The sequence below is a fragment of the Mirounga leonina genome, unplaced genomic scaffold (assembly GCF_011800145.1).
Source record: "Mirounga leonina isolate KUSES-001 unplaced genomic scaffold, KU_Mleo_1.0 Mir_178, whole genome shotgun sequence".
Lineage (NCBI taxonomy): Eukaryota > Metazoa > Chordata > Mammalia > Carnivora > Phocidae > Mirounga > Mirounga leonina.
In genome coordinates, this window is record NW_023270464.1 from 6,503,966 (window position 1) to 6,528,303 (window position 24,338).

Sequence of the window (24,338 nt, forward strand, 5' to 3'; positions counted from 1 at the left end):
CTAAGGACCATGGTTTAAAGATTCGGATTTTCTTAGTTTTCACCTACTGTCTTTCTCTTCTAGGATCTCCTGTGAGACACCATATCACATTTAGATAGCATGTCTCCTTGGGCTCCTTTTGGTCATGATAGTTTTCCAGTAATGTTTGGTTTTTGCTGCGCTTGATAGTTTTGAGGAGTACTAGTCAAGTATTTTGCAGAATGTCCCTCAATTAGGGTTTGTTGATTAGGGTTTTTATTGCGATTAGACTGAGGTTGTGGGTTTGGGAAGGAAAACTATAAAGTGCCATTCTCATCAGATCATATCAAGGATACACACTATCTACATGACTTATCACTACTGATGTTAACCTTGATCACCTGGGTTGACACAGTGTTTGTCAGATTTCTCTACTGTGGAGTTATTCTTTTTTGCCTCCCTGTCTATAGTGTGCTGTTTGGAAGGATATCAGTATTCACAGCCTGTGTGTAAGGAGTGGGGAGTTATGATCAACCTCCTTAAAGTATTCTTATAAATTTTAAATACTTCTTAAAGTATTTACATAAATTACTTGAAATCCTTCTGCATGAGAGACTTATCTCTCCTCCCTCATTTATTTATTCAATCATTTATTTATATCAGTGTACTCAATGATATTTATTTTATACCTTGTATTATAATCCAGTATGACTTCATTTTTTTTGCTCAAAGTGTTTCAGCTTTGATCATTTGAAGTTCTTTCAGTTGATTCCCATGTCTCTTTCATACACTCCCTTGTGGGGTTTTTCTGAGTACTCCCATCTTTTCTAAAAATACAAGAGACTTTTTCAGACTCATAATATTTCTGGCCCCAGTCCTAGAATCAGCCATTTCTCCAAGGATCCCTAGATGCCTTTGATTGAAAATGGTATTAGAAATGAAGATCTGAGCCCTGGGTATACTTGTGGCTACTGGGTGAGGTTGCTTCTAGGCCTTGTGAAGCTATCAGAGGAAGGAGATCTATATTTATCTAACCCATGTATACACACATGCCTATCTATAGCTATTGCAAGCCACACATAAGTTTACCCTAACATCTGCAACTCTAACCTAATACCACATGAATCATTCTAGCCATTCTAACCTCCTCCCCATTGTCTGTGGGTAACCTCCAACTCCAACAGTGAGAAATGACTCCAACCATTACCATCTACTTACCTGCTCGTTGAATTCCAGTACAAAGGTTTCAGATTTGTGCATTATCAATGGGAGTGCTGTGCTTACATTGTCCTTTTTGCCTTTTGTCTTAAAGTCTTCACTCATTTCCAAAGTTACCTAACCCAACCTCTTCATTGAGGATATTTCAAATATTCTTAATTCCATTAGACATTTTTGTCATAGTCAACATTCCATCATGGGATCTCCTGATGATGTTGATGATCCCCTAGATGAATTTTTTTTTTTAATTTGCATCCATTGAGGCTCATTCATTTTGTATAAAGTTCTATGGATTTTGAAAAAATGCATAACATCATGTCTTTAACATTAAAGTATTAAACAGAAAAATTTCTCTATTCTATAAACTACTCCCCCACGACTCTCTTATTAATATCTCAACTCCTCCTGAATCCCTGGCAACAACTGATCCATTGATCATCCTTTTTTTTTTAAAGATTTTATTTATTTGACAGAAAGAGACACAGTGAGAGAGGGAACACAAGTAGCGGGAGTGGGAGAGGGAGAAGCAGGCTTCCCACTGAGCAAGGAGCCCGATGCAGGGCTCCATCCCAAGACCCTGGGATCATGACCTGAGCCGAAGGCAGACGCTTAATGACAGAGCCACCCAGGTTGATCATCCTTATAGTTTTGCCTTTTCCACAATGTCATATAAATGGAATCATACCATATGTAGCCTTTTAAGACTGGTTTCTTTCATTTAGCAATATACATTTAAGATTCATCCATGTTTATGCATGGCTTGGTAGTTTATTTCTTTTTATTGCTGAATAATATTCTATTTTATGAGTGTAACATAGTTTGTTTACCCATTCACTGAAGGACATCGTGGATGCTTCCAGTTTGGGGCAATTATGAGTAAAGTTATAATTACCACTCAAGTCCAGATTTTCATGATGTGTGGACATAAGGTTTCAAATCACTAGATAAATACCTAGAAATGTGATTGAGTATCATACAATCAGACTACGTTTAGCGTATTAGTTTCCTAGGGCTACCATAAGGAAAAAAACACAAACTTTGGGGCTTAAACAACAAACATTTATTGTGTCACAATTATGGGGTCTACAAGTCTGATTATTAAGGTGTTGCATCGGTTGCTTTCTTCTGAGAGCTATGAGGGGGAGTCTACTACATATTTCTCTCCTATCTTCTGGTGATTTTCTGACAATCTTTAGCATTCCTTGGTATGTAGAAGATGACCTGATCTTTTCCTTCATCTCTGCATGGTGCTCTCTGTGTGCTGTGTATGTCTCCAAATCTCCTTTTTATAAGGATACTGGTCATATTAGATTAGGGGCTCACCCTACTCCGATATAACTAATTAAATCTGTAATGACTCTATTTCCAAACATATTATGAAATACTGGGATTTAGGACTTCAACATATTGAGGGCTAGTGGGGTAAACAATTTAATTCATAACATTTAGTTTTTTTAATAAATTGCCAAATTATCTCCCCAGCAGCCATACCACTTTGCATTTCCATCAGAAATTAGAAAAGTCTTGATTGCATTGTATTCTTGCCAGCAATTGATTGTGTTGTTGTTGTTGTTGTTGTTTTATGGTTTTTGTAATTTTGCCATTCTAATAGGTGTATAGTGGTAACTCATTGTTTTTTCTTTCTCCAATGACAAATGATGTTGAGCCTCTTTTCATATAATTATTTGCCATCTATATATCTTCTTTGATGAGCTGTCTGTTTAGGTCTTTTTCCCATTTTTAAATTCTTGTCATTTGTTTTCTTATTGTTGAGTTTTAAGTAGTCTTTGTATATTTTAGATAACTTTATCAGATATGTGATTAGTAAATGTTTTCTCCCTATTGATGAATTGTCTTTTCATTCTCTTAACAACATTTTTGCAGAACAAAAGTTTTTAATTTTAACAAATGCAAATTATCATTTTTTTTTTCTTTCACAGATAATGCTTTTGGTGTTGAATGTAAAAACTGCTCAACAAACCCAAGGTCACATGGATTTTTTCCTACAGTTTCATTGTTTCATAGTTGTCCCCTATAGCTTCCTGGGATTTTTAATTTGAATTATGTTGAATCTATAGATCAAATTGGGAAGCACTGGCATCTTAAAAATAGTAATTCTTCTAATTCATGAACATGGAATATTTCTTCATTTATTTATATCTTCTTTGATTTCTCTCATTGATCTTTTGCAGTTTTCTGTATAATATATCTTTTTTTTTTAAAAGATTTTATTTATTTATTTGAGCCAGAGAGAATGAGAGAGAGAGAGAGAGCACATGAGAGGGGGGAGGGTCAGAGGGAGAAGCAGGCTCCCTGACGAGCAGGGAGCCCGATGTGGGACTCGATCCAGGGACTCCAGGATCATGACCTGAGCCGAAGGCAGTCGCTTAACCAACTGAGCCACCCAGGCACCCCTGTATAATATATCTTGTACATATTTTGTAAGATGTATTCCAAGCACCTTATTTTTTATTGCTATTGAAAATGGTACCACTCTTTGAATTTCAAATTCCAATTTTTTGGTATATAGGAAAGCAGTTTATTTTGGTATATTGACTTTATATCCTGCATGCCTGCTATACTCATTAAATTAGTTCCACAAGTTTTTTGAGGGGATAAGAGAGGGCAAATCCTTTGGTGTTTTTCACATAAACAATCATATTATCTGGGAATAAAGGTAGTTTTATTTTATCCTTTCCAATCTGTATACAATTTATTTCTTTTTCTTGTCTTCCAGGATGATAATGAATAGGCGTGGCGAGAGAGGACATCCTTGCCTTTTTCCCAATCTTAGAGGGAAAGAGTTTAGTTTTTACGATCAAATATTTTGGTAGGTTGTTTTCCATATATTCACTTGAGTAAAGCCATTCTCTTTCACTCCTAGTTTTTGTTGTGTTTTTGTTTTTGAGAGCTGTACTATGAATTGGTATCCAATTTCATCAAACACTTTTACTGCTTCTAATGATATGATATATTTTTAAAATTTAAATTTTTATTTAATATTCAAACATTGAAGGTATTCTTAAAATCAGGAACAGTATAAAGTTGCTCACTATTATAATTTCTATTCAATATTACTCAAAGTGTCTCTATACATCTCAACAACCCTGTAAAAAATGGGTTTTTTTCAGTAGCTTATTCATAATAGCAGCAGCTTACTACTAGAAGTCAATCAATCAAGATTGCCTAACTTTTATTTCAAGAATATTTTAAGACATTGTTTACTTTCAACTTAGTTTAATAAACTGAAAGATGATGGGTTTATAGCTTGGGAGATTCACTCTATTAAAGATGTCAATGGCCTCCAAATTAGACTATAAATTAAATATCATCAGTCAAAATCTGAAATATTATTTTGTGAAGATTTACCAGCCAATCCTAAAGTTCATATTCCAAGAGTAAAGGAACAAGAAATTTCCAATTTCTGTAATGGCAGAATTGATAATTCCAAAAGACTAATTGAGAACAATTAGAATATTAGTCAAAATGTACTTTAAAATTCTGCTTGGCATTATGCTTAAAGAAAGAAGCCAGACAATAGAGTATGTATACCATATGATTCCATTTGTATGAAGTTCTAGAAAAGATGAAAGTAATCTATAGTGAGAAAATAGATTAGTATTGCTTGGGGCCAGAGACGAGGGTTGTTGAGTGTAGAGGAACATGTGGGAAGTTTTTATTATGACAATAATGTTTCATAGCTTGATTATGATAGTTGATATACAAGTATATACATTTGTTAGAATTAATCAAACTATATAGCATCTTATTATATGTAAATTATCCCTCAATAAAGTTGGGTTTTTTAAATCTGTTTGAAGATATCAGAGGGCTAACAAGACAATGAACAAGACGGTCTCCACTAAAGACAAGGGTTTTGAGAAAGGCAGAGACACAGTTAGGTTTTTGGAGAAACTGTTTCCAAGGTGCATTTGGAGAAACTTTTTCTGAGGTGCCATTTGCCACTTCCAGAAGAGGAAGCTAAAAGAGGATGAACTGACAGCCTCATGGAGGCTAGAAAGACAAGAACTGATAGAGGACCAAAAAGGAGAAGAGAGCTAGTAAGCCTCTTTTACTTGATATTAGTACCTGCATTGGCTATATCATATACATAAGTGTGAATCAGAAGCAGATAAGACCTTTCAAGGGATGCAGCTCAGCTTTGAACCATATCAGTCTGGGAATTACTCTGAAGTGAGCCCAGATTGCACTCTCATCTTCTATGGTGGGAGATATTATTGTAAGCCTCAAATTATTTTTAGTAACAATTTTGCAAATGCAAAGTCTAACACACAAAAAATAGTAACCAAGCAACATTCTAAAAACTTTCAAAGTCATCAAAAACATGGAAAGTTTGAGAAACTGCCACACACCCGAAGAGGCTAAGGAAACATAGTAACTAAATGCAATTTAGTATTCTGGATGGGCTCCTAAAACAAGAAAAGAATACTAGGATAAAACTGTTGACATAGAAATAGAGTTTGGAGTTTAGCTAATGGTTATGTATCAATGTTGGTTCATTTTGTCACAAATGTACCATAGTAATATAAGACATTAACAATAGGAAAATGGCAATGGCTATAAAGGAACTTTCTACACTGGCTTAGCAACTTTTCTGTAAATCTGAAACCACTTAAGCTAAAATGTTTACAAAAAAAGAAACCAGTCACATGAGGAGATCAGACCAGTTAAAAAGATATGTATTAGGGAGGGAAGGACAGAGGGAAAGGAATAGAGTCTCAAGCAGCCTCCATGCCCAGCACAAAGCCCAACACGGGGCTCAATCTCACCACCCTGAGATCATTATCTGAGTAGAAATCAAGAGTCGGACCCTGAACCAACTAAGCCACCCAGGCGCCCCAAAAATGACTATATTTAATGTGTTCAAAGGAGATTAAAAACAAAAGTGGGATATTGTCAAAAAGTAAACACTATTTTTCTAAAAACAGACAAAAGTCTAAAACTAAAAAAAAAAAATTTAAACACTTAAGCTCAAAACTTAAATTAATGAATTCAATGGATGGGGCTTCTTCTTTGATCTCTGACATATAAAGAGCTTGGTAGTCACACTCCTGTCCTTATAGCAAGAAAATTCAGGCAAACTGCCACACCAAAACCTGGAGTCATGCACAGCCAGAGGCATACAGCACCTGAAACTTGTTTGCATTTAGAATAGAAGCTGCTAGACACCCTAAACTAGTAGGATCACTGACTTAACTAGCAGTTGGATCAATTTCTGCAGGCTGAATGAGGACTACCTTGAGAGCAAGAAATTCCTAGGGTCCCATTCATAGAAAGATCCCCATACACTTACAGGCTCTTTCCCTCCAGGGGCCACACCAGGTTCTCGAAGTGAAGATATAAGAAAGACTCCCTTGTGGTTATGGCAAAAGGAAAGGAATAACAGCCACTGATAATCCCTTCTTCCTAACAAAGACTCACTTCCCAGGGGAAAGGTCTTCACCAGAGGGTAATGACAAAATCTCATTCCAGCTACATTAAGGAAAGTCTATCCACTCTAGTCTGCTCTAGGCTTCCTGTCTCATCTACAAAATAAACAGTCAACAAGGGACACAACTTCACCAAAATAGACTGGAAATGCTGCAGGCTTGGATGGAAGTAGGTGATAGAGAGGGAAAATCTCCACCCGTGAAAGAGGAATAGAAACACTCGTAAAGGCCACACTCCAAAGACAGAAAAAATACTTGAGGGATATATTTGAGATCTTTCCTAAATTAATGACAGATGAGAAACCACAGATCTAGGAATCTCAGAGAACCCAAGCTAGACAAATATAATACATAAATAACAACAACTGGGCAAATTGTATTCAAACTGCAGAAACTAAAGACAAAGAAAATCTTGAAAATTTTAAATAAAATATTCACTGGATGGATTTAATAGCAGATTAGATATGGCTAAAAAATGAATTAGTCGTCTGAAAGATAGGACAGAATATAAGCTGACGCATGGAAAGACTAAAGGAAAAATACCAAAGAGAAAAAGAGAAACAAATGATCAAAGTCTAACTTTTGCGTATTTGTTATCTCAACAGAAGAGAAGAGTGGATATGGGACAAAAGTAATATTTAAAGGGTAAATTCCAGGGGCACCTGGGTGGCTCAGTTGGATAAGCATCTGTCTTCGGCTCAGGTCAGGGTCCCAGGATCGAGCCCCACAATGGGCTCCCTGCTCAGCAGAAAGCCTGCTTCTCCCTCTGCCTCTGCCTGCCGCTCTGCCTACTTGTGCGCTCTCTCTCTCTGTCAAATAAATAAATAAAATCTTTTTAAAAATTAAAAAATTTTAAAAAAGGATAAATTCTGAGAACTTTTCAATATTGATAAAAAATATCAAACCACAGACTTACTTGATCATGAATTTGATTAATACTGAATTTTATTTGTTAATAGACTTTCAAGAATTCCCCATCTCTTGCAATGCCATTGTCTAGTTTTGGTAGAAGAACTACTATGGCCTCAAAATAAATTAGGAAATGTTTCTCCTCCTCTATTTTCTGAAAGAGTTTGTGCAAGATTTTATTTCTTCTTGAAATGTTTGATAAGACTAACTAGTAAAGCTATTTGCCTGGAGTTTTCTTTGTGGGAAGTTTTATTTATTTTTTAAATAAACTCAAGTTTTCATAGATATCATGCAACTCAATTTCTTCTTGCAAAAATTCTTCTAAGTTACATTTTTCAATTGTCTATTTTATTTGTTATTGGATTTATTGGCATAAAGTTGTTATATTCCTGTATTACCATATTTTTATCAGTGAGCAATGTAGGCTATTTCCTCTTCATTCCCATTTTCAGTAATTTGTGTTTTCTTTTTTTTGTTTTTGATGACTCTTGCCAGACTTTACCAATATTATTAATCTTTCCAGAAAACCAACATTTTACTTTGTTAATTTTCTCAACTTTACTTTCTTAAAAAATTTCGTTGATTTCTACTCTTATGTTGGTTATTTCCTCCTACCAATTTTGGGTTTAACTTACTGATCTTTACACATTTCTTAATGTATAAATGTGGTCATTGCTTTCAGACTTCCTCTCAAATGCAAGCATTTAAAGATATAAAATCCTTGGGGTGCCTGGGGGGTGCAGTTGGTTGAGCATCTGACTCTTGGTTTCAGCTGGAGTTATGATCTCAGGGTTGTGGGATCAAGCCCCACCTTGGGCTCTGCACTCAAGCTCCACACTCAGTGTGGAGTCCGCTTGCGTTTCTCTCTCCCTCTCCTTCTGCCCCTCCTCAACACTCCCACCCGTGCTCTCTCTCTCTCTCTCTCAAATAAATAAATAAATCTTTAAAAAAATAAAAAAAGGAAATAAAATCACATTTGAGTACTTACTGCCTTAGTTGCTCATACTAACTTTGATGTGTTCTATACCCATTACCTGCAGTTCAATACACTTTCTATTTTTTGTGTGTGATTTCTTCTTTGACCAAGTTTATTTCTGAGTGTGCTATTTTATTTTAAATATTCATGTCTCTTCTAGACACATAATTTTCATTTAATTCATTTGTAGTGAGAATAAATATTTTATGATTTCAACCCTTTGAACCATATTAAGACTTACTTTTGGCCCAGCATATGGTAAATATTCTATCATGGTAAACATCACATATGTACTTGAAAAAAATATGTTTTCTGAAGTTGCTGAGTGTAGTGTCCTATAAATGTCAAGTAGACAAGTGAGTTGATACAGTTGTTCTTATATACAGTTAATAATTTTTTAATTTTACGAGATTATCCTTGATGATTATTCTAATCTCTCTTTAGTTTTGCCAGTTCTGCTTCATGTATTTTGCACCTGTTACTATGCATATAGGCATTAATGACTGTTAGGTTGATAAATTGACTCTTTTAGCATTATGAAATATTGTTCTTTAATTCCAATCATTCTCTTTGGTCTATTTTGATATAAATATGGTTAAACCAGCTTTCCATGCTTACTGTTTGCATGTCACATCTTTTTAAAATAATCTTTTACTTGCAATTTTGGCTTCATATTTAAAATACGTCTTGGAGATAGCATACAGTTGCGTGTTGCTTTTTTACAGTATAAATACCTCAGATATTACTTAAAGTGTTGGTCCATCTACATTCAATATAATTATTGCTTTGGTTTGGTTAAGTCTATCATTTTGATATATGTTTTCTAGTTAACCAATCCATTGTTTGTACCTCTATTCCTACTTTCTTGCCTTTTTTTGTTAACCAAAATTTTATATACTATTGCATTTTAATTTCTCTTTAATTATGCTATTTTGCATTTATTAAGTGTTTGCTCTAGGAATTGCAATATGCGTCATTAACTTATGACTGTCTATTATGGTTACTATTGTACTACTTCCTATAAAGTGTAAAACCTTATATCAGTAAAATTCTATTTACTTCTCTTGTCTTTTGTACAATTATGGGTAATAAAACTCACATTACAATGTTATTGCTTTTTTATTTAAGTAGTGAGTTGAGGCACGCCTGGCTAGCTCAGTTGGCAGAGCAAGTGACTCTTGATCTTGGGGTTGTAAGTTCCTGCCCATATTGGGTGTAGAGATGATTTAAAAATAAAATTTAAAAAAATAGTGAGTTGAGTTTTTAAAAAATAAAATTAAGAAAAAGAGATAATCTTCCATAATTTTTTTTTAAAGATTTTTTTTTTTATTTATTCATTTGACAGAGAGAGACACAGCGAGAGAGGGAACACACGCAGGGGGAGTGGGAGAGAGAGAAGCAGGCTTCCCGCTGAGCAGGGAGCCCAATGCGGGACTCAATCCCAGGATCCTGGGATCATGGCCTGAGCTGAAGGCAGATGCCTAACGACTGAGCCACCCAGGCGCCCCTCATAATTATTAATAATAACTTTGTGGAGCTCTTCCTACTTTCCAAGTTTCCATCTCATTTCCTTGTAGAACTTCCTTTTGGTATTTCTTATAGTGTAGATCTCCTGGAAACACATATGCACAGTTATTATTTACCTTTATTTCATCTTCATTTTTAAGAACATTTTTGGTGGATACAGAATTCTGGGTTGACAGGATACCAGGTTCCCTATATGATCATTCCTTATGAATATACTTTTATGTTTTAGAAGAAACTCAAAGGAGTTGATTTAATGTCCTCATGTGTCATTTCCAATGTCTAGGTCACCTTGGATTTTGTTTCTATTTACTATCTTTTTTCTCCTTAATTATGAGCTACATTGTTTTCTACTTTTTCATGTGTCTACTCATTTTTTAATTATGTCAGATATTATAGATGATACATTGTAGGGAGTGCTTTAAAGAATATTAAGTTTTGTTCTGGCTGGCAGTTATTAATAGGGTATTGTTCTGTCCCTGGTTTTATTGGTTTTATTCTTTGTTTAGGTGTATTATTTCACCTAAGTTATAAATTTAGTCCAGAGCCTAGCTCTTACTCTAAAGTGTGATCCTTAATCTTAGGCTTTGGTTTTTCTGGAATCACAACTGAATGGCCAAGGTACTTGGCAAAGTGTCTCCACTCTGGCTGGTCCAAAACACCAACATCACTCAGCATATATCTGGATCTCTGTTCAGATTTCATCCCCATAACAGGTAATATCTCTTAGGTTTTGTGGAGTTTCTTCTATGATGTGCAGCCAAGTTCTTGGCCAAAGGCTCCTGGCTTGCTCATTCACAAATTTCTGGACCACCACCCTCTGCTTGCTTTTTTCTTTCCAGTCTGCAATCAGTCCCATACTGCCTGTTATCCAACATCTAAAAACAGTTGTCTGATAATTTTATAGTTGTTTATGGTGGCAGTTACTCCTTCATGGCTTGAAGAGGATAGCTTTTCTACTCATAACATTTAAAAGTAAATATCTAGTATTCCATAATTTAAAGTTAAGCATTGTATCTTCCTTCCTCCAGCACAAGGAACTTAGAACACTTTAAATGTGATTGCAGCCATTTGAGTATCGTATGCTATTATTACTAGAAGTTTAATTTCTTCCTTGCTTTTTTCCATGAATATATGCATCATTATTGTTTAGTTATTGTTTTTGTTGCTGTTGTTTGTTTACTGTTATTTTTTACTGTTATTGTTTTAATCAGTAGATATTTGTCTATATTTCTCCCATGTTTCCCATGTATTTTAACCATGTCATTTCTTTTTACATCTCAGGCCCTGATTACTTTACTTTTTCAGAAACACTACCCTATGGTATTACCACACTTAAGATCTAATGATTTTAAAATCATTCAAGCTTTTGTTTTCTAAATGTGCTTTATTTTGGCTCCACTTTAAGATAAACTTTTTGTTGATGGAACACAAAATAAAGAACAACCCAAATCTTAAAAGTACCACTCAATGAATTTAGAAAATTCAAACACCTTGTAATCAGTGCCTAGATGAAGAAAACATATTAGCTACAAAAGCAGGAAAGTCCTTTTCAGTTACTAGCTCTCCTGCCAAAGTAATGATTAGTCTGACTTCTACTACTAGAGGGTGGGTCTGAATGTTTTTGTATTCATATCAATTGATTCTTACAGCATATAGTCTTTTGGGTCTGGTTTCTTTCACTCAACATTGTATTTGAGATCCATCCATGTTGTTGGGTGTAGTTTTGGTTTCTTCATCTTAATTGTCAGATAGCATCTGATTATAGTAATATACCCCAATATCTACTATTTTTTTAAAAGATTTTATTTATTTATTTGACAGGATAGGAAGAGAGAGCACAAGCAGGGGGAGCAGCAGACAGAGGGAGAGGCAGGCTCACCGAGAAGGGAGCCCAATGCAGGGCTTGATCCCAGGACCCCGGGATCACGACCTGATTTGAAGGCAGACACTTAACGACTGAACCACCCATGCACCCCACCCCAGTATCTACTACTGATGGAAACCAGTTGTTTCTAGTGTAAAGCTATAATGAATAATGCTGCAATGAATATGGGTGAACATGTCTTTTAGGGAACATGTGTACATATTTCCATTGGATACTGTGATATTGTGCATAAATTTACATGTTAACTTGACTGGACCATGGGTACCTAGAGTTTTGATACAAATTGAACATTATTCTGGGTGTTTCTATAAGGGTGTTTTTGTTTGTTTTCAATTTTTTATTTAAATTCTAGTTAGTGAACATATAATGCAATATTGATTTTAAGAGTAAAATCTAGTGATTCATCACTTACATAAAATACCTAGTGCTCATCAAAAAAAGTGCCCTCCCTAATACCCACCACCCATTCAACCCATACCCCACCAACCTCCCTCCATCAACCCTTAGTTTTTTCCTCTATAGTTGAGTCTCTTATGGTATGCTTCTCTCTTTTTTTCCCCCTTTCCATATGTTCACCTGTTTTGTTTCTTAAATTCCACATATGAGTGAAATTATATGGTATTTGTCTTTCTCTGACTCACTTATTTCACCTAGCATAATATTCTCTAGCTCCATCCATGCCATTGCAAACAGATAGATTTCATTCTTTTTTTATGACTGAGTAATATTCCATTACCACTTCTTTATCCATTCATCTGTTGATGGACATTTGGCTCTTTCTATAGTTTGACTTTCTAATAATGCTGCTGTAAATGTCAGGGTGCATGTACCCATTTGAATCAGTATTTTTGTATTGTTTGGGTAAATACCTAGTAGTGCAATTGCTGGATTATAGGGTAGTTCTATTTTTAACTTTTTAAGGAGACTCCATACTGTTTTCTAGAGAGGCTGCACCAGTTTGCATTCCCACCAAGAGTATTAGAGAGTTCCCCTTTCTCCACATCTCACCAACAACTGTTGTTTCCTGTGTTGTTAATTTTAGCCATTCTAAAAGGTGTGAGGTGGCATCTCATCGTGGCTTTGATTTGCATTTCCCTGATGGTGAGTGATGTTAAGCATCTTTTCATGTGTTTGTTGGCAATCTGGGTGTCTTCTTTGGAAAAATGTCTATTCATATCTTCTGCCCATTTCTTACCTGGATTATTTGGTTTTGGGTGTTGAGTTTGATAAGTTCTTTATAGATTTTGGATACTAACCCCTTATCAGATATGTCATTTGAAAATATCTTCTCCCATTCTGTAGGCTGCCTTTTAGTTTTGTTACCTTTTTGTTTTGTTACCTTTGCTGTGCAGAAGTTTTTATCTTAATAAAGTCCCAATAGTTCATTTTTGGCTTTGTTTCCCTTGCATTAGGAGACATATCTGGTAAGAAGTTGCTACAGCTGATGCCAAAGTGGTTACTGCCTGTGTTCTCCTCTAGGACTTTATTGATTTCCTGGTCTTTCATCCATTTTGAATTTATTTTTGTGTACGCTGTAAGAAAGTGGTCCTGTTTCATTCTTTTACATGTGGCTGCCCAATTTTCCCAAAACCATTTGTTGAAGAAACTGTCTTTTTTCCATTGGATATTTTTTCTTGCTTTGTGGAAGACTGGTTGACCATAGAGTTGTGGGTCCAATTCTGGGTTCTTTATTCTATTCCATTGATCAGTGTGTCTGTTTTTGTGTCAATACCACACTGCCAATGATTACAGCTTTGTAATACAGCTTGAATTCTGGAATTGTGATGCCTCCAGCTTTGGTTTTCTTTTTCAAGATTGCTTTGGCTATTTGGGGTCTTTTGTGGTTACATACAAGTTTTAGGATTGTTTGTTCTAGCTCTGTGAAAAATGCTGGTAGTATTTTGATAAGGATTGCATTAAATGGGTAGATTGCTTTGGGTAGTAGAGACATTTTAACAATATTTGTTCTTCCAACCCATGAGCATAGACTGTTTTTCCTTTTCTTTGTACTGTCTTCAATTTATTTCATAAGCGTTTTATAGTTTTCAGAGTACAGATCTTTTATCTCTTTGGTTAGGCTTATTCTAGTTACCTTATGGTTTTGGATGTAATTATAAATGAGATCGATTCCTTGATTTCTCTTTCTGCTTCTTCATTACTGGTGTATAGAAATGCAACAGATTTCTGTATGTTGATTTTATATCCTATGACTTTGCTGAATTTGTGTATCAGTTCTAGTAATTTTTTAGTGTATCAGGCTTTCTACATAGAGTATCATGTTGTCTGCGAATAGTGAAAGGCATCCAAATCAGCAAGGAAGAAGTCAAACTTTCACTATGAGGGTGTTTTTGAATGAGATTGACATTTAAATCAGTAAACTGAGTGAAGCAGATTGTCCTCCACAGTGTTAACAGAACAAAAAGACTGACCCTCCCCCAGGTAAGAGAGAATTCTTCCTGCCTGTGTGCCTTCAAACTGAGACACTGGCTTTTCCTGTCTTTGAATTTGAACTACACCATTGGCTTTCCTGAATCTCCAGCTTGTTGGCTTACCCTACAGTTCTTGGAACTTGTTGGCCTCCATAATTATGTGAGTCAATATCCTATAATCAATATACATATACATATACGTTTCTCTGGAGAGCTCTGCTATTCCTAGAACTTACAAATATTCAGGTTTAGAAGATACAATTTCCCAAAGCACTTGCTCTAATTACACTCCTACCACAGTGTATGAGTGATCTAGTTGCTTTGCATACTTATCCACTTGTCTTTGATTTAATTTCAGACATTCTGGCTTATGGATAATTTTATTTCATTGTGGCTTTTAATTTGCATTTCCTTGAAGACTAAGGAAGTTGAGCAGCTTTTCATATGTTTATTGATATTTTGAATATTCTCTTTTATGAAGTGACTTTTCAAGAATTTTGCCATTTTTCTATTAGGTTGTATGTGTTTTTCTTAGTTCTTTGTAGGAATTCATTATTTGTTCAGGTTATAAGTTCTTTGTCAAACATATATATTGCAAACATTTTTTTAACTCTTTTCATTTTTACTTTTTTAATGTTATCTTTTGAGGAACAGATGTTCTTACTCTTAGCATAGTCTAATTTCTCAACATTTCTAATCACAATTTGCAGTTTTTGTATCATGCTTTAGATTTCTTTGCCTACCCCCAAATCATGAAGATATCATCCGATGTTTTTTTCTAAGAGTATTATGATTTTACCTTTCACATCAAGACTTTTGCCCATCTGGAATTAACCTTTGTGTATGCTATGAAGTATGGTAGGAATAGAAATTTATTATTTTATATGGATATCCAATTGACCCAATATTATTCAGTGAAAAGGTAATCTTTTCCTCCCTCTATTGCCACATCGCCTTTGTTGCTCAGATGGCAATACCTATGTGGGTCTGATGTACTTAAAGCAACATCAGACTCTCTTAACTACTGTAGCATTATAATAAGTCTTTATATACCTAGTAATGTGAATTCGCTACTCTTTTTTCTATTTCTTCAAGATCACTTTGGGTATCAACCCTTTTTATCTTAATATAATTATTATTCATAATTTGGGGGGATTCTATAGAATTTTTAGATCAACTTGGGAAGAATTGATGTCTTTGCCATATTAAGTTTTCTAATCTTTGAACATTGTATTTCTTCTGTTTATTTAGATCTCTAATTTCTCTCAATCATATTTGTCATTTTTAGGGGCGTTAAGTGGCACAGTTGGTTAAGCATCTGACTCTTGGTTTTGGCTCAGGTCATGATCTCAGGGTCATGAGATGTAGCTGCACATTATGCTCCATGCTCAGCAAAGAATCTGCTTGAGATTCTCTGCCTCTGGCCCTTCCCCTACTTGCACTCTCTCTCAAATAAATAAATAAATAAACAAACAAATAAATAAAATCTTAAAAAATATATTTTGTGATTTTCAGTGTAGATATTTTGAGGAAAAAAATTTTCATAAGAATTATTCATAGACATTTTATTTTTTAATGATGTTAAATGATATTTAAAAATTTTTCATTTTGTAATTGCTGCATATATAGAAATATATTTGATATTTGCATATTGGTCTTATGCCCAGTGAAATTCTAAACTTATTATTAATTCTTGGGGCACCTGGGTGGCTCAGTCAGTTAAGCGGCTGCCTTCGGCTCAGGTCATGATCCCAGGGTCCTGGGATCGAGCCCCACGTCAGGCTCCCTGCTCAGTGGAGAGCTTGCTTCTTCCTCTCCCTCTCCCTGCTCTTCTGCCTACTTGTGCTCTCTCTCTCTCTGTCAAATAAATAAAATCTTTTAAAAAAAATAAACTTATTATTAATTCTAAAAGTTTTTCTATAGATTTTTCTAAATGTTCACAATCAAAGCAACCATCAACTTTTTTTCCAATTCTTATTCTTTAATTTTTTTCTTAAGCTTTATTTATTTGAGAGAGAAAGAGAGCAAGAGCGAGTGGGGGAAGGGGCAGAGGGAGAGAATTTTCAAGCAGACTCTCCATTGAGTGTTGAACCTGACATGGGGCTCAATCTCATGACCCATGAGACCATGACCTAAGCCCAAACCAAGAGTTGGACGCTTAACTGACTGAGCCACCCAGGCACCCCAATTTTTTTAAAGATTTATTTATTGTTTCTTTTTCTTGACTTATTTCACTAGCTAGGACCATCAAGTTCAATATTTAATAGAAGTGGTATCATACTGTTTTGTTTCACTACTGATCTCAGGCAGAGAAGATATTCAATAATTCACCTGGGTTTTCCATAACAAAACGCCAAAACTTGAGTAGTTTTAAGCACAGGAATTTATTTTTATTTATTTATTTATTTATTTATTTATTTATTTATTTATTTATTTTATTCTTATGTTAATCCCCTACATTACATCATTAGTTTTAGATGTAGGGTTCCATGATTCATTGTTTGTGTATAACACCCAGTGCTCCATGCAGAATGTGCCCTCTTTAATACGCATCACCAGGCTAACCCATCCCCCCACCCTTTCCGCTCTAGAACCCTCAGTTTGTTTCTCAGAGTCCATAGTCTCTCATGGTTCATCTCCCCCTCCGATTCCCCCCCTTCATTCTTCCCCTCCTGCTATCTTCTTCTTCTTCTTCTTCTTTTTAACATATAATGTATTATTTGTTTCAGAGGTACAGGTCTGTGATTCAACAGTCTTACACAATTCACAACACTCACCATAGCACATACCCTCCCCAATGTCTATCACTCAGCCACCCCATCCCTCCCACCCCCCACCACTCCAGCAATCCTCAGTTTGTTTCCTGAGATTAAGAATTCCTCATATCAGTCAGGTCATATGATACATGTCTTTCTCTGATTGACTTATTTTGCTCAGCATAATACCCTCCAGTTCCATCCACGTCATTGCAAATGGTAAGACTTCATTCCTTTTGATGGCTGCATAATATTCTATTGTGTATATATACACACATACATATATATACATACCACATCTTCTTTATCCATTCATCTGTCAATGGACATCTTGGCTCTTTCCACAGTAAGCACAGGAATTTATTGTCTTACAGTTCTGGAAGCTATGAGTCTGAAATGCAGTGGCATTTGATTATACCTTAGCTTTTATATTCTGGCAACTCAGGTGGTCCTGTTTGGCTATGTGATTAACCTATTGTTTAATGCAGATGCAGTCAATAAATTACATTTATATTAAATATTGTAGACAATCCAAGTATGTCATGCTGAAAGTGTTCCTAGAGGGTAATCAGTATTGAGCAACCCCTGCTGAATCCTTATTTATCTTACAGCTGGTACATTTTATCACAGCAGCTATTCTTTGCTAGGTGTTTTGAGTAGGGAATAAAACTTCCTCAGAGGTAGGAGATGCAGTGTTGGCCTGCTCCCACCTACATTCTAGTCCTGAAAAATAACCCACTCAATCTTAGTTATTATTATTTATTACAATATTGTTGAATTTGTATTATGAATATTTTCTTTAGAACTGTGCATCTGTGCTTATCAATGGAACATCCCTGAGATTTTCTTGTTTTAGTAACAAGCTTGTATGGTTTGGATTATCTAGGTTATGCTGACATAAAATGAGTTGGAAATTATTCCTAATTTCCTATATTGTAAAGCAGTTTGTGTAAGTTTTGTGTTATTTCCTCTCGAAATCATTAGAAAAATTAGCTGGTGAACCATCCAATTTGGTGTTATCTTTCTCAGGAAGTTGCATTTTGTCATTTGTTATAGAATCATAACATACAAACAGAAAATGTCACAAGTTTGTGAAACTTGCACTGAGATCAAGAAAAAGAGTATTGCCAGCACTCCATTCTTTTCCTCCATTCTAGTTTTTCTTTCTTTTTTTTTTTTAAAGATTTTATTTATTTATTTGACAGAGACAGAGACAGCGAGAGCAGGAACACAAGCAGGGGGAGTGGGAGAGGGAGAAGCAGGCTTCCTGCTGAGCCGGGAGCCCAATGTGGGACTCGATCCCAGGACCCTGGGATCATGACCTGAGCTGAAGGCAGTCGCTTAACCAACTGAGCCACCCAGGCGCCCAGTTTTTATCTTTCAAAGGGTAGTATTATCTTGATTTTTAATATCATAGATAGTTTTATCTACTACTGAATTGCACAATGCATTCTCTCTTGTCTGACCATTTTTGATCAAATTTACATTTGTAATATTTATCCATATTTTATTGCATGAAGCTGTAGTTCATTGATTCTCTTCAGTATATAGTATTATGTCAAATAAATAGACCACAAACCTTTCTGCTGTTGATGGGCATCTGAGTATTTTCCAGTTCGAAGCAATTAGAAAGTGTTGCTGTGACCATTTCTTATAACTCTTCTTTTAGTGAATGGGTGTGTCTCTTGAATATGTTTACTCCACATTCTTATGAACACTTGATTTCTTTCCCTTTTATTATAAGCATTTTAGATGGTATTAATGGTATTAGTTATCAGTTGCCTCATTAATTTATGAAGCTCAGGACTTTTTCATATATTTATTCACAATTTAAATATCCTCTTTTGTGAGGGGCTTATTCAGCTTTTTAACCTATGTTCTTATTGAATTGACTTTTTTTTTCCTATTCATTTTTAGGAATTCTATAGTCTAGATATGAGTCTTTTGTCATAAAAATGTGCTACAATTATCTTGTTCCACCTTATGCCTTCCTTTTCACTCTTGGAAGACATATTTTGACACATAAATTTTACTAATCTTAATATAGTACAACTTATATGGTTTTTATTTATGGTTGGCATTTTTTCTATCTTGCTCAAGAAATATTTTCCTGCTCTAAAGTCAGAAAGATATTTCCCTATGTCTCTTCTAAAAGGTTTACTATTTTATCTTTCACACTTAGAGCTGTAATTCATCTATAATTAATGTTTGTCTATGCTCTGAGGTAAGGTAGGGTTCAAAATTATTTTTTTTTTCTGTGTGGATATGCAGTTGTCTTAGCACCATTTATGGAAAAGGCCATCTTTCTCCCTTGAATTATAATTTCACTTTTGTTCTACATCATATGACAGCACATATAATGGTGTGTTTCTATGCCCTGTATTCTGTTCTGAGGTTCTATCTGTCCTTGTACCTTCACCTTGGTTCTCCTTGCCTTTATATATAAATTTTAAAATCAACTGTATACTTTCCCCCAAAATCTACTTGTCTATTATTTTGTTGTATTTCTTGTATTTTAAATTAAGATAGAAGTTACATAAGGTAAACCACACACATCTGAAACTAAAACTGTAAGAAAAGACTCATCTGTAGTCTACTGAAATACAGTTACTGTAATCCAGGAATCCTGTATCCAGTGAAGAAATAACTCATCTTCGGGGTAAAAAGAAGCCATTTTTTTGTCATGCATTTACTGTTGAAAAATATTTTCATTAGAGAAAGAACTCTAGGTTAGCAATTCTTTCCTTTCAGGACTGTAAAAATATGGTGCCACTTCTTGGCCTCTGATGAGAAACCTGCTGTCATTCGAATCAATATTTCTTTACAGGGATGTGTCACTTTTCTGAGGCTCCTTTCAAGATTATTTTCTTTGTCTTTAGTCCTCAGAAGTATGATTATGACGTGTCTGGGCATTAATGTCTTTGAGTTTATCCTGTTTGGTATTTGTGGAACATCTTGAATCTGTAGGTTTACAGTTTTGTTTTGCTTCATTTTGCTTTGTTTTTGCCAAACTGAGGAAGCTTTCAGCCATTATTTCTTCAAATATTTTTTAGGCATCACACCCTTTCTCTTCTCATTTTTGGACTCTGATGACATAAATTTGGGCCTGTTGTCATTGCCCTCCTGGTTCCTTAGGCTCTGTTAATTTTGTTTCCTCTGTGTTGTTCAAATTAGATAATTTCTAATGATCACATTCCTTGATCCTTTTCTTTATCATCCCCTTTCTGCTGTGGAGTCATTACAGTAGGTTTATTTCAGGTATCAGCTTCTTTCATTCTAAAAGTTTCATTTGACTCTTCTTCGTATCTTCTATTTATTTGCTGAAGCTTTCTATTTTAACTTGTTTCAAGAGGGCTCATGATTGCTCATCTGAGCATTTTTTAATACCCACCTCAGAGATTTCTCATAGAATGAATGCCAACATCTCATCATAAATGGCGATTTTCTTAATGCAGGTTGAGGTTGTTTTGTTTGTTTGTTTTGTTTTGTTTTTTGGTTCTTCACATACTGAATAATTTTGGATCTTTATCTTGAATACTTTGAATTTTATGAGACCCTGGGACTTGTTTAAGTCCTATGAAGAATGAAGATATTTACATTTTAGCCTTCTGTAGGCTGTGGTTCCAATACCAGTTCAGTTTTCTATGCCTTTAGTGTGATTCAGATCTATCCTGTATCTGTGCCACCCAGCTGTCAGTCAAGTACCTGGGCACAAGTCAATTGGTTTTCTCAACTCTTAAAGTCTTAATATGCCGATTAGAATCAGATCCACGAAGGTATAGGTTAGAGAGCACATTTGTGTTCCCTGTGGTTCCCATTTTTGGCCTCCTGGCCAGGAACTGCCCAGTTTCATCATTACACCATACATAAAGGCCCATGCCATGCAAGACAGAGAGAAAAGAACCCTGAGATTGACTCTGCCTTCTTGGATCTGTAGCCACAACAAATGCTAAAGGAAGCTTCCCTCCCTCAGATATTTAGCTCCTGCAGTTTTCTGTTGCTACTTTTGCTGCATGGCTCCATCATCACACAACTGTCTTGGGCACTAGGGTGCAAGAACTGAGAAAATGGAGAGAAAGCATGGGGGGTTTCCCTCATTCTTCACTTCTCTTCCTTAGCCTTTCAGCTCAACTAGAGGGCTCCAGTTGGAGTTCTCTGTCTGCATCACAGTGCTAGTTCTGGTTTTCCAGCTGCATTGTTTTCAGGCTGGGGAATATACAAGGAAAATACGGCAAACACACTGCCAGTTCATTGGTATTTTGAATTCTGATGGATTCCTTTGATTTGCCAGCTGATAGTTAATTTTCAGAGTTGCAGATTGCTGTCTATGCGTTCTGTTCAGGTTGTATAATAGGAGTTCAGTGAGATAGGAAGACTGGCATGTGTTTACTCCATCTTCCCTGGACCTGGATCTAGAAAGTTACTTTTCTCACCTACTATTTAGTTAAGGACAGCAGTAGAATTTATATAGGTGATATTTGGTTAGTTTATCAACATATTGTTTCTTCGTTCACTTGCCTCCCCTCTAGGTTAAGTATTCATATGACTATTCATCTTTAATATTTATTTTAGAGAATGTCTTTATATGGTAAGCTCTTTTTGTTATATGTTTATAAATGTCTCAGTTTTCCCATCAAATTTTGAATTTTTCAATGTCAAAAATATACAAATACAGAAAAATGCTTAGAGCAAATGTACCTCTTAAAGAGTTATTATACGATGAATATCCTTTTAACCCTATTCATAAATCAGAAGTTGGCAGCAACCCTGGAAGCCTCATGCCCCTTCCTCAAAACAAGCATCTTCCTCCCATAGCAAGACAACTACTGTTCTAAATTTCATGGGAATCCCTTATCACTTTTCTTTATAGTTTTATTACCTAGCTGAGCAGCCCCAACCACTATAATTTAGTTTAGCCTGATTTTAAAAAATATATCTGTCATCCATTTGTATTTTTTTAACCTTGAACATTTTTGTTGAAAAAAATCCAATTCTGCAATTTTTCCTACAAAGTAGTGATTGGGTCTATAAACTTAACCTGATTCAGATTTTACTTTGAGAGGAAAATTACTTCAATGGTGCTGTTGATTTCATTGTCAAGGTGCATATAATTGTCTAGTTATCCCTTTTTTGTGATTGGTAGCAATATGTTCTTAGTTGGCAATGCTTAGATCTTTATACATGTTGCAAAATAGTGATGCTCCAGCTTTTTCCTTCTTCATTTAAATATATCCCAACATCTGCCATTTATTTCCCAGTGGTAGTTTGCATAAGAAAGGCAGGATAGATGTTTGAATCTTTCCATTTATTTGAGTTTGCAAAACAAAGAACTGGCACCTTAGTATCCTATAAATGTAATTAATCTTATCGTGTGTGTGTGTCTGTGTGTGTGTGTGTCTGTGTGTGTGTGTGTGTCCATGCAGACCTCCAATTTCAGATAACATCAGGGTCCCAGCTATGAGAGCTATGAAATCCATCTCCTTACCTGTGCTGAGGACATGCCTTTGACAGGCTGCTCTTTGTTCCTGGGAAACACTGAACTCCTCCGATAACCACCTTTGGCTAGAGATCTCCCAATGGCCTTGCTAAACCTTCCTGAATGGCAGGCTAGGCTTTCCGCCCAACCATTTCCCCCTCCTACCTTCACTTGGGATCAGACTTAACACTGCAGTTTGATAACCACTTTATTCCACTCCCTGTTTTCTCTTACATCGCCATTTCTTCCAATAAAACCCTCAAACATTTCCTCCCACCTTGGCATCTGCTTCTTGGAGAACCTGAATGAATGCCTTATATCATTATGAGCTCACAGATTTACACGTCTTCAGTGTGTTTCAACTTATTACAGTCATTATCCTTACCGATGGTCAAATTGTCCTATCTTTGAATTAACCCCCAAGTCTTTTTTTTTATTCTTATGTTAATCCCCATACATTACATCATTAGTTCTAGATGAAGTGTTCCATGATTCATTGTTTGTGCGTAACACCCAGTGCTCCATGCAGAATGTGCCCTCCTCAATACCCACCACCAGGCTAACCCATCCTCCCAAACCCCTCCCCTCCAGAACCCTGTTTGTTTTTCAGAGTCCATCATCTCTCATGGTTCATCTACCCCTCCGATTTCCCCCGCTTCATTCTTCCCCTCCTGCTACCTTCTTCTTCTTCTTCTTTTTCTTAACATATATTGCATTATTTGTTTCAGAGGTACAGATCTGAGATTCAACAGTCTTGCACAACTCACAGCGCTTACCAGAGCACATACCCTCCCCAGTGTCTATCACCCAGTCACCCCATCCCTCCCACCCCACCCCCCACTCCAGCAACCCTCAGTTTGTTTCCTCCGATTAAGAATTCCTCATATCAGTGCGATCATATGATACATGTCTTTCTCTTTTTGACTTATTTCACTCAACATAATACCCTCCAGTTCCATCCACGTCGTTGCAACTGGCAAGATCTCATTCCTTTTGATGGCTGCATAATATTCCATTGTATATATATACCACATCTTCTTTATCCATTCATCTGTCGATGGACATCTTGGCTCTTTCCACAGATTGGCTATTGTGGACATTGCTGCTATAAACATCGGGGTGCACGTACCCCTTCAACCCCCAAGTCTTTTAACATGACTCTACTACTCCTTGATAATGGCCTTGCAGTCTGTTGTAAGATATTCTGAGCTTCGGCATCAGGGAAATCCAAATCAAAACCTCAATGAGATACCACCTCACACCAGTCAGAATGGCTAAAATTAACAAGTCAGGAAACGACAGATGTTGGCAGGGATGCAGAGAAAGGGGAACCCTCCTACACTCTTGGTGGGAATACAAGCTGGTGCAGCCACTCTGGAATACAGTATGGAGTTTCCTCAAAAAGTTGAAAATAGAGCTACCATATGATCCAGCAATTGCACTACTAGGTATTTACCCCAGAGATACAAAAGTAGGGATCCAAAAGGGTACGTGCACCCCGATGTTTATAGCAGCAATGTCCACAACAGCCAAACTGTGGAAAGAGCCAAGATGTCCATCGACAGATGAATGGATAAAGAAGAGGTGGTATATACATATAATGGAATATTATGCAGCCATCAAAAGGAATGAGATCTTGCCAGTTGCAACGACGTGGATGGAACTGGAGGGTATTATGTTGAGTGAAATAAGTCAAACAGAGAAAGACATGTATCATATGATCTCACTGATATGAGGAATTCTTAATCGCAGGA